At 33.6% G+C, this 9026-nt stretch overlaps 1 pseudogene; it reads left to right on the top strand.

Annotated features, from left to right (window-relative positions):
* The first annotated feature begins 1640 nt into the window (after positions 1-1640).
* On the top strand, positions 1641-6720 carry LOC107489537 (uncharacterized; annotated as a pseudogene).
* Positions 6721-9026: the final 2306 nt, after the last annotated feature.

Raw genomic sequence — 9026 nt, forward strand, 5'->3', positions numbered from 1 at the left:
GTACTACATATCCAGATAAGATGTAATTAGAAGTGCTCTCTCACAGGAAAATTACATTCTGCCACCTTCTTCATAAAAATTACCATAAAGTTTAGAGACCTATAAATGAGCTAAAATTTAGCTGGGACACAATAGAGATACTAAAATTCACATGGTTCTATTTATATTTTGGATTCACAAAACTGTGCAGGGCACATAACAAAACAGAGGAACAAAGACTGAATTAGGCACAAGTACAACACATACCATACATATACTAAAAAGTTGCGAACCGTACATACCATCACAATCATGTTCAATTAGCGACAAACAACAAGTAAGGGTAGAGATTAAGAGAACCTGTAATTTTGTTGAAAGGAGCGGCGAAAAAGATCACAAACAGCCACGGCAACAAACAACCTTGCCAGCAACAGCAGTAACGATCCTTCTTTCTGAACGAGCAGCAATCCTTCTTTTGTCTCTCTTTTTCAATGGCGGTGGAAGGAATGGTTTGAGAGAGATAATGGGTTTTCAATTTTTCAACTGAAATAGTGCTTATTTGGGTGCCATCATTTTGATAAAAAAAGATCTTTTTTTTTATTTTTTAGCGTGTTTGGTAAATTTCTAGTAGTAAAAGTTAAAGCACTAGAAAAATAAAAAAAGATATTTTTTGAGAAGGTATAATTTATATTTTTTTAAAAGATATTTTTTCTTAAAAAAGATATTTTTTTATGTAATAAATAAACAAAAAGTACTTTTATATTATTATACCACTACTAGAAAACTAGTTATTATAGACGGATATTTCTGACGGATTTTATCCCATGGAAATACAGACGGAATTTCAGAAGGATTTTTTGTCGGAAAACAAAAAAATGAATTAGTATAAATTACAGACGGAAAAGAAAATCTGTTAGTAATTCCATCGAAAAAATTAATTTTTTTTGTGAGAAACAATTACAGATAGAAAATCTATCTGTAATTAAATGGACAAAACACTGTATTTAATTAAATTATTACAGACAAAAAATCTGTCTGTAATTTAAAAATTTTCGTCGAAAATATTAGAATAAAGATTTGAAGATCACGGTTATCCTCTTCATTTCACACCACTCTCTCACGATTCCACATTCATCCCCTCTGAACGCTTCATCGGCGGTACTATCAGCCTTGCACCGCCATCTCACCGAACCTCCATTGCACTCAACTTCCATCAGCCTTGCTCGCATCGCTCCCTTCCATCGACCTTGCTTACATCGCTCCCTTTCGAATCCTAATGTGCGTTTCTCTCTTCGATCTCGCCACTAGTGCTTTCTCTTCTCCGTGTGTTGCTGCGTTTCTCTTTTTGATCTTGCCTCAGCTGTGCAGGTAACCCTAATCTCCTTTCTCTTTCATCGCTGCTTTCTTTCATTAAATTCCATCACTAACTCTAATTCTATTTCCTATTCTATGATAAGAACTTGTAACGGTTACAATTCTTTATTTTGTGTTCTTATAAACTTGTTTGTGAAATCAAGGTTTCTGAATGCATTGACTAGTTTTATTTTGGTTGAATTTTTTGGGGATTAGGTTTTTATTGATTCACAGTGTCTCAGCGATTGAAGACTAGTATCCATGTTAACTTGGTCTTCCATATAGGACTCAGAATTAAGATGCTATAGATGCCGCAATTATTGGTATGCTTGCTAATCCAAAGGAGGTAAATATATTCCCAAATTGATTTTTCAATATAAGAAATTAAAAGGGAAAAATATATGTTGAATTTAAAGGTAAGAATTTCTAAATCTTAATGTAAATTTTACAGGCAAAAGCTGGAATCAGGGAGGTCCATTTTTTCCCTTTCAATCCTGGAGACAAGAGGACTACTCTAACTTACATTGAATCTGATGGAAAATGGCATAGATCCAGCAAAGGTGCTCTGAGCAGGTAAAAATATTCTGCTATTGGCACCAGCTGATTATGTTTGTGCAGTGGACTTAACAATATTCTTTTCTCCCGGTTTAGATATTAAACCTCTGCAACTGCAAAGAGGATGTGAGGAGAAAGGCTATGCAACTATTGTTAAGTTTGCTGAGCGTAGGCTCCGATCTTTGGGGGTTGCTAGGCAGGTTTTACAAAAAAGATATTAACATTTATAGTTTACAACTTGGTTGAATGAGTTTTTATTCATAATTGCTGCTTGAATATCTTTATATAACAGGAAGTACCTGAGAAATCAAAAGATGCTCATGGTGCACCATGGCAATTTGTTGCGCTGCTACCACTATTTGATCCTCCCAGGCATGATAGCGCTGAAACCATCACAAGAGCCCTGAACCTTGGTGTTAATGTAAAAATGATTACTTGTAAGATTTGTTGTGTCATTTTTCTTTTTTGTTCATACCATTAATTCAAATCATGTTGCTTAGAAATTTCTTTTGGGTTTCTTTTTCTCCAGGTGATTAGCTTGCTATTGCCAAGGAAACTAGAAGAAGGCTTGGCATGGGAACAAACATGTACCCTTCATCCTCATTGCTTGGTCAAAGCAAGGATGCTGCAGTTTCATCTCTTCTAGTTGATGAGTTAATTGAGAAAGATGATGGATTTGCTAGAGTGTTTCCCAGTAGGGATAATATATATTTGAGTATGCATCTTGTCTTATGTCAAATGTTTAAAAAAGTTACCAACAAAATAGCCTGGTAAAATAATAATACAGATGGTAGCATCATCCATTTTTTTAAATATTGAGGTGAGATTCATTCATCGTGGCTTCCACTTTTATCTTGAGATTGCTGATTTTCTCTGAGTTTCTACTTCTTGTCATTGGTTATTTGATGCTAAATATTGGCTTCCTCTTCAACTTGTCACTTGCAGAATTATAGAAGGGTCAATCAGTTGCCGGTAAAGGAATGGATTCACAGCTTTAATTTTTGTCAAACACTAAACAAAGCAATTGTTTTTTTGAAAGAACTTAGAAAATTGTAATAGTACTGGGATAAGATTTATTTATTCATTTTTTTCTGAAATAAATGGTTTTTGGATTTATTCATATTCTGCGTAGGCAGAGCTCATGTTCTGAGCAGAAGTATGGTGCAAATATGTAACCTGCAGCACACTTCCTCCTCAGAAACTTGCACGCCCCACACGGTAAACCTGACCCACCACTACTTGTTCCATAAAGGAGGGACTTATATTTATATTATATGAGAAAATGTGAATGGGGGACAATGGAAAATGGTTAATTATTTCGTGTACCTTCTCTTTTAAGTTTCATGTTCATGTATCAACCAATTCAGCACTAACTGGATAAGGTTTTCTTTAATTTTTGGTAACTTAACATAATGATTTTTCAAATAATGATAGTTTAGAGAAAATATATATGTTAAAATGCAAATTTTCAAATAGTTTCTTATGATGGTGTCTCTTAAGTTTTAATGAGTTATAGACTTATAGTACCGATTTTGTAATGTAATATTTTAAATTTAATATAGCAACGTAAATATTTTCGTGGAAATGAAGGTGTTGTGCATTTATTTGGACTAGTTTGCTTCTAAGAGTTTTTCCTTTGTAGAATACAGAAGGACCACACTCATTGATGATAAGTTTGGAATTTTTCTTATGTCTAAAGGTTAAAGTTTGAAGAATCTAGTGAGAAATGTAGATGTTGTTGCTCGTTTTCTTCTCTTTGTAGTGCATATTCATTCATATCTTAGTGCTTTAACATGATATTTATCGTGGTTGAAATTTTTTGATTATGATTATAGTGAATTACATTGAGATATTATTGAAGAGAGACAGAGAAATGTTATACCCAAGAACAAAATATTATATTAGAAGGAAGTATGCTTCACTCAGACAAGTACCTATACTAATCTTTGAAACTAGATCTTGTGCATTATTTAGCTACAAAAGAAAACCAAAGTTAGTCTATTACTTCTTGTTTGATGATTCATGACGTTTTTGCCTCTGGCTATTCCCCTTTTGGTCGCTTGAACTAACACTACTATCTCTTTCTCTCTCTTTCTCTCTCTCTATTTGTTATTTTTCTGTGATCATCTCAATTGGGTAGAATAAGGAGTGCTCAATTTTTGTTTTTTTGTTTCAGCTAAGAGTAGCAGTTTCTAAAGAGGTATTTGATCGTGAAAGTTTTCACCTTTCAGCACTGCAAATGTAGAATTTTACGAGTTTGTTTTTTATTTTACAGACCCTTTTCTTCTATGTTCATCGATAGCTTAGATGAAATAGAAATTTTGGAAGAATTTTACATGTTTTAAAGTTTTGGATTTTAGTTCTTGTTGTGTTGTAAGAACAGGTAGATTCATCATTCAGTTTCTGTTGTGGACTTTCTGATAACCAAAACAACATGTCCTCTACACACGGTTTGGTAGTTCATACATTTTACAAGTTTATGAAGGATGATTTTGCCACTTAGAAGGGCTAATTTTTACTTTCATGGCTCACAAAAAAAAGGATAAATAATAAAAATTGGTAATGAGTTTAGGGGGAGGCAAAAATAAAAGCTTAGTACAAAAAAAAAAACAAAAAAATTTGTCAAACTAGTCCTTTTGTCTCTTACCTATCAATGCAGTACCTGAAGTGCAATTTTAAATTCTAATTTTATAAATGAAGTGGAATTTTGACATAGTTCTTGTATATATATTTTTCAGGGAATAGCTTATTCTCTAGTTTGTTGAAGTGTGCAAATGGCTTCACTTGGTGATATAGGACTTGCAGCAGCAATATACCTCCTCAGTGCATTAACTTTCTTAATTGCATTTGCTGTGCTCCGGATACAACCTATAAATGATAGAGTGTACTTTCCGAAATGGTATTTGAAGGGTTTAAGGACCAGTCCTTTGCACTCAAAAGCATTTGTGAACAGACCAAGTATGCTCTAGTTTGATGAAAATTAACTGGAATTTTGAAATCTTAACTTGTTTCAACATCAAATGCTTTTTGTGCTTTCTCTTATTTCATTTACAAACCTATAGTATTGCTTCTTACTGTTACCATATGGTTTTGCAGATTTCATCCATCAAGGTTATTTGCAATAAGTAGACTGGTCTATCAGAGGATTATGGATTTGTTGAATTTCATTCACATGCCACAGTTGAGAAGGTTTTACAAAGTTATACTGAAATTTTGATGCCGAACACAGAGCAACCTTTCTGCCTGAACTGGGCGACATTTAGTACAGGAGAGAAGTCCTCAGACAATGTTCCTGATCTTTTTATTTTTGTAGGAGATTTAGCTGCAGATATTACAGATAGTTTGTTGCATGAAATGTTTGCTAGTGTGTTTCCTTCTGTTAAACCTGCAAAAGTTGTCTTTGTTGCCAATACTGGCCGTTCAAAGGGCTATGGTTAAATTAGGTTTGGAGATGATAGCGAGAGGATGAAAGCTGTGACTCAAATGAATGGCATTTATTGTTCTAGCAGGCCTATGTGTATTGGCACTGCAACTCCAAGGAAATCATCTGGCCATCAAGGTATCCCAAATCACATTACTTGTTTCTGAGTTTTGGCATGGAATTTACTTTTTGGGGACTTTGAGAATTACATTCTTATTCTCATATAAACAACAATATTATGGTTGAATTGATGATTATCTCAATTTCTATTGACATGTTGTTCTGGAATCTAGATGGTCTGCAGCATGATATCTTTGTACATACTACTTAGTAGGCAAATAGAACTACTTTAATTCATTTTTCATTATTTTGTTCTTGTCTTGGTTTCCCATCCCTTCAATTTCATTTTGATAATGGAGATGCGCTCTTTTCTAAATTTGTTTATCCATTGCATGTTGTAACAAGAGTTTGAAATACCTGTACTGAATATATTCAAAATTTTCTGTAACGTTTTATAGGAGGCTAGGAAAATGGCTCATCCAGCCAATCTAAAGCGGATTCTACAAACACAACTGTGAGTTTCCCACTCAGTTATTAGCTTTTGTATTTTTATGCTTTCTCCTTACTGATATTTTATGATAGATATTTGTTGGAGGACTCGACCCTAATGTTACAGATGAAGATCTTAGGCAGCAATTCTCTCAGTATGGTGAGATAGTATCTGTTAAGATACCTGTTGGAAAGGGGTGTGGTTTTGTCAAATATGCAATCAGGTAAACTTTCTAGCACTCTCGAATCATTGTTTTTTCATGGAGCCAGAGAGGACATTAGTGAGAGTAGTACTGACGGAATTTTCTTCATGTTGTATGTCTTTAAATTGCATTTGTGATGATTCTCAATGCGTATTTCTTTGGAGAACAGTTTAGAATGGACTTTGGTGGCAACCACTAGAGTGGCACCTATTACGGAGCCCCTGTTTATGATGGTTATGGATATGCATTGCCTTCTCCTCATGATCCAAGCATATATGTTGCTGCCTACGCTGCTTATCCTATCTATGGAGGCCACCAACAACAAGTAAACTGAAGAAACAAAGTGCAACTACAGGAGTAGCTCCTCTCACAAGTCACAACAACAACATCATGCTTGAATGAGGAAAATTAACTCTTGATTTGTAATTTGCTTGATCTGTTGAAAATTCTGATAAGAACCCCCTCCTAATTGTGGAGTGGAGTTGAATTTTGGCATCCTGAAGTAGCACTTTAGGGATTAATTTAATGATATGATTATATTCATAGAAAAGTAACTATAATGAGGAACTTGTTTATTGGGATGGTCATCTTATTTTTTGGGGGTATCTTTTTATTGAGACAATAAGATATTGGCTAATGGTATTGAAAAATAACATCCAATTTTATATGTATCATGTAATGAATATAATGTTTATGTATGTGATTTTTGACTTTATTTGTTCAATTTATAGTGTGTTTGATGGAGTAAATTTAGAAAACAAATATAAAGTATTTATTTTGTAATGAAAAAATTTAAAAAAAATTCTATTTTACCCTACTGACGGATTTACAGACGGATTTTCTGTCTGTATTCAGAGTGTGAGATGATTTTTCAAGGTTCAAATTACAGATGAAAAATCTGTTGAAAAATCCGTCTGTAATTACAGACGAAAAATTTGTCAAAAAATTTGTCTGGAATTACAGATAAAAAATCTGTCGAAAAATCCGTCTGTAATTACAGACGAAAAATCTATCAAAAAATTCGTCTGTAATTACAGACGGAAAATCCGTCGGAAAGTTCGTTGCCTTCGGGAAATGGATGGAGAATTTACAGAGGAAAAATCTGTCAGTAACTGGTAAAAATCCGTCGGTAATTTTCTGACGGAAAAAAATCAGTCGGTAAATAATTTCTGACGAGGCTTTTACAGAGGGACAAAATTCGTCGGTAATTTTGTCGGTAACCAAAAATCCGTCTGTAATAAAGGCTAAATCTGTCTGTATTAATCCATTTTCTAGTTGTGTACCCAAATATAATTGATAGATAAAAAGATCTTTTTGCATGAGATATCCAAACATAAAATTACTTTTACTTTTTCATAAGATTTTTTAAAAAAAGATAACTAAAAAAAAAGATCTTTTCTTAGAAGCTCACCCAAACAAGATTTGTTGGGAAAAGATAGGTGGTTAGCGCATATTTTAGTTACGAATCTATGCTTTTAATGAAATTTGATTTGTTTTTATTTTTTGTGTTGCTTTTTTTTATTTGTATTGATTTTCTGAAACAAGAATTTAAGATTTTAAAAAAATCTTTCACAAGGCAAATAAGATTATTTTAATAAACACGAACAGATTTATATATATAATAAAAATGTCATTAGAAAATTATAGGTTTAATTACTCAGTTGGTCTCTATAGTTTTGCCAAATTTTTAATTAGGTCCCTACACTTTTTTTCTTTTAATTGAATCCCTGAACCAATATTTTTTTCAATTATGTCCCTCTTAAAAATAAACGTTACAAAAAATATTAAAAAAGAATAAATTTACCATTATACCCATTATTTATTGTTAACACTCACTCATCTCGCTGTACAATTGCCTGATCTTAGCTGACCTAACCCACAATTTCTCTCTGCTGTATCCCCCAATCTCTGCCCTCAATGTCTCCGCTTCCTCTCCCTCCCTCATCAATACTGTGGTTCATGCCGCCATGAACCCTGCCTTCTCTTTTAATGGCACCACCTTCAATAGCAAACTTTTTCTCTTTCAGCTTTTCATTAGTAGCAATCACAGTTTGACACTCAAAGTTGGTATATGCAATTTCCTACATCAGATGGCAGTCTATGCGTGATGTGAGGTATTTTGCCTAGACCAATGCTTTTTCTAGGAGAAAAGAAGTTTGGCGGTAAAGAAATAGGAATTGGGGAAGTGTTTTTTGTTATTCCAGGAGGATGATCCATGTTCTTGAAGGGAGTTGTTGTGCTCAATAAACAAACAACCATGGTCAAAAATTAAAAATTCTTCACAATATATAGGAGCAGTTCGTATGTTATTTAGCCATGGCATCATTTTTTCTTTCTGACTTAAGGTTCCATCCTTGGAATGAACCTTCATACTTATGCACCTTCTCTTGTAAGAAATGAATATACTCAATGACCAACGTATACTTAATTAATGTGAATATGAATGCACCTCTAGCAAAAAAGATGCTTTGTCCCTCTTTTGGTCACTGTGAAATTAACTCTCGTAGTATCTGAAATATGCATTCTAAATAATTAATTTTGCTCATCTTCTACTGAATGTTTTGACCTTGGAGTGTTTGGCTTTTGATAAGTACTCTTTCCATCAATTTTCACCCTCAAACTAACAAAGACCAAGATACTATGAAGGGATGACAAAACTGAGAGGAGTGAGGATGGAATCGGAGAGGATGGAGGGGTGCAGCAGAGGGAGGAGAAGTGAAGGTGGAGGGAGAGACGGGAGCAAAGGAGGGAGATGGAGAGGAAAAGGTAGGGTTAATTTTGTCTTTATGAGAAAAGGAGGAGAGAGATAATTAAAGATTTAAAAAAATTAGGGTATCTTTAATTTAGGAATAGAATATTCTGTCAAATTAAACATTTTTGTCACGGTATGGACTTAATTGAAAAAAAAATATTGGTTTAGGGATTCAATTAAAAGAAAAAAAAAGTGTAGGAATCTAATTGAAAAT

This window comes from Arachis duranensis, chromosome 5 (genome assembly GCF_000817695.3).
Source record: "Arachis duranensis cultivar V14167 chromosome 5, aradu.V14167.gnm2.J7QH, whole genome shotgun sequence".
NCBI classification, from domain to species: Eukaryota; Viridiplantae; Streptophyta; class Magnoliopsida; order Fabales; family Fabaceae; genus Arachis; species Arachis duranensis.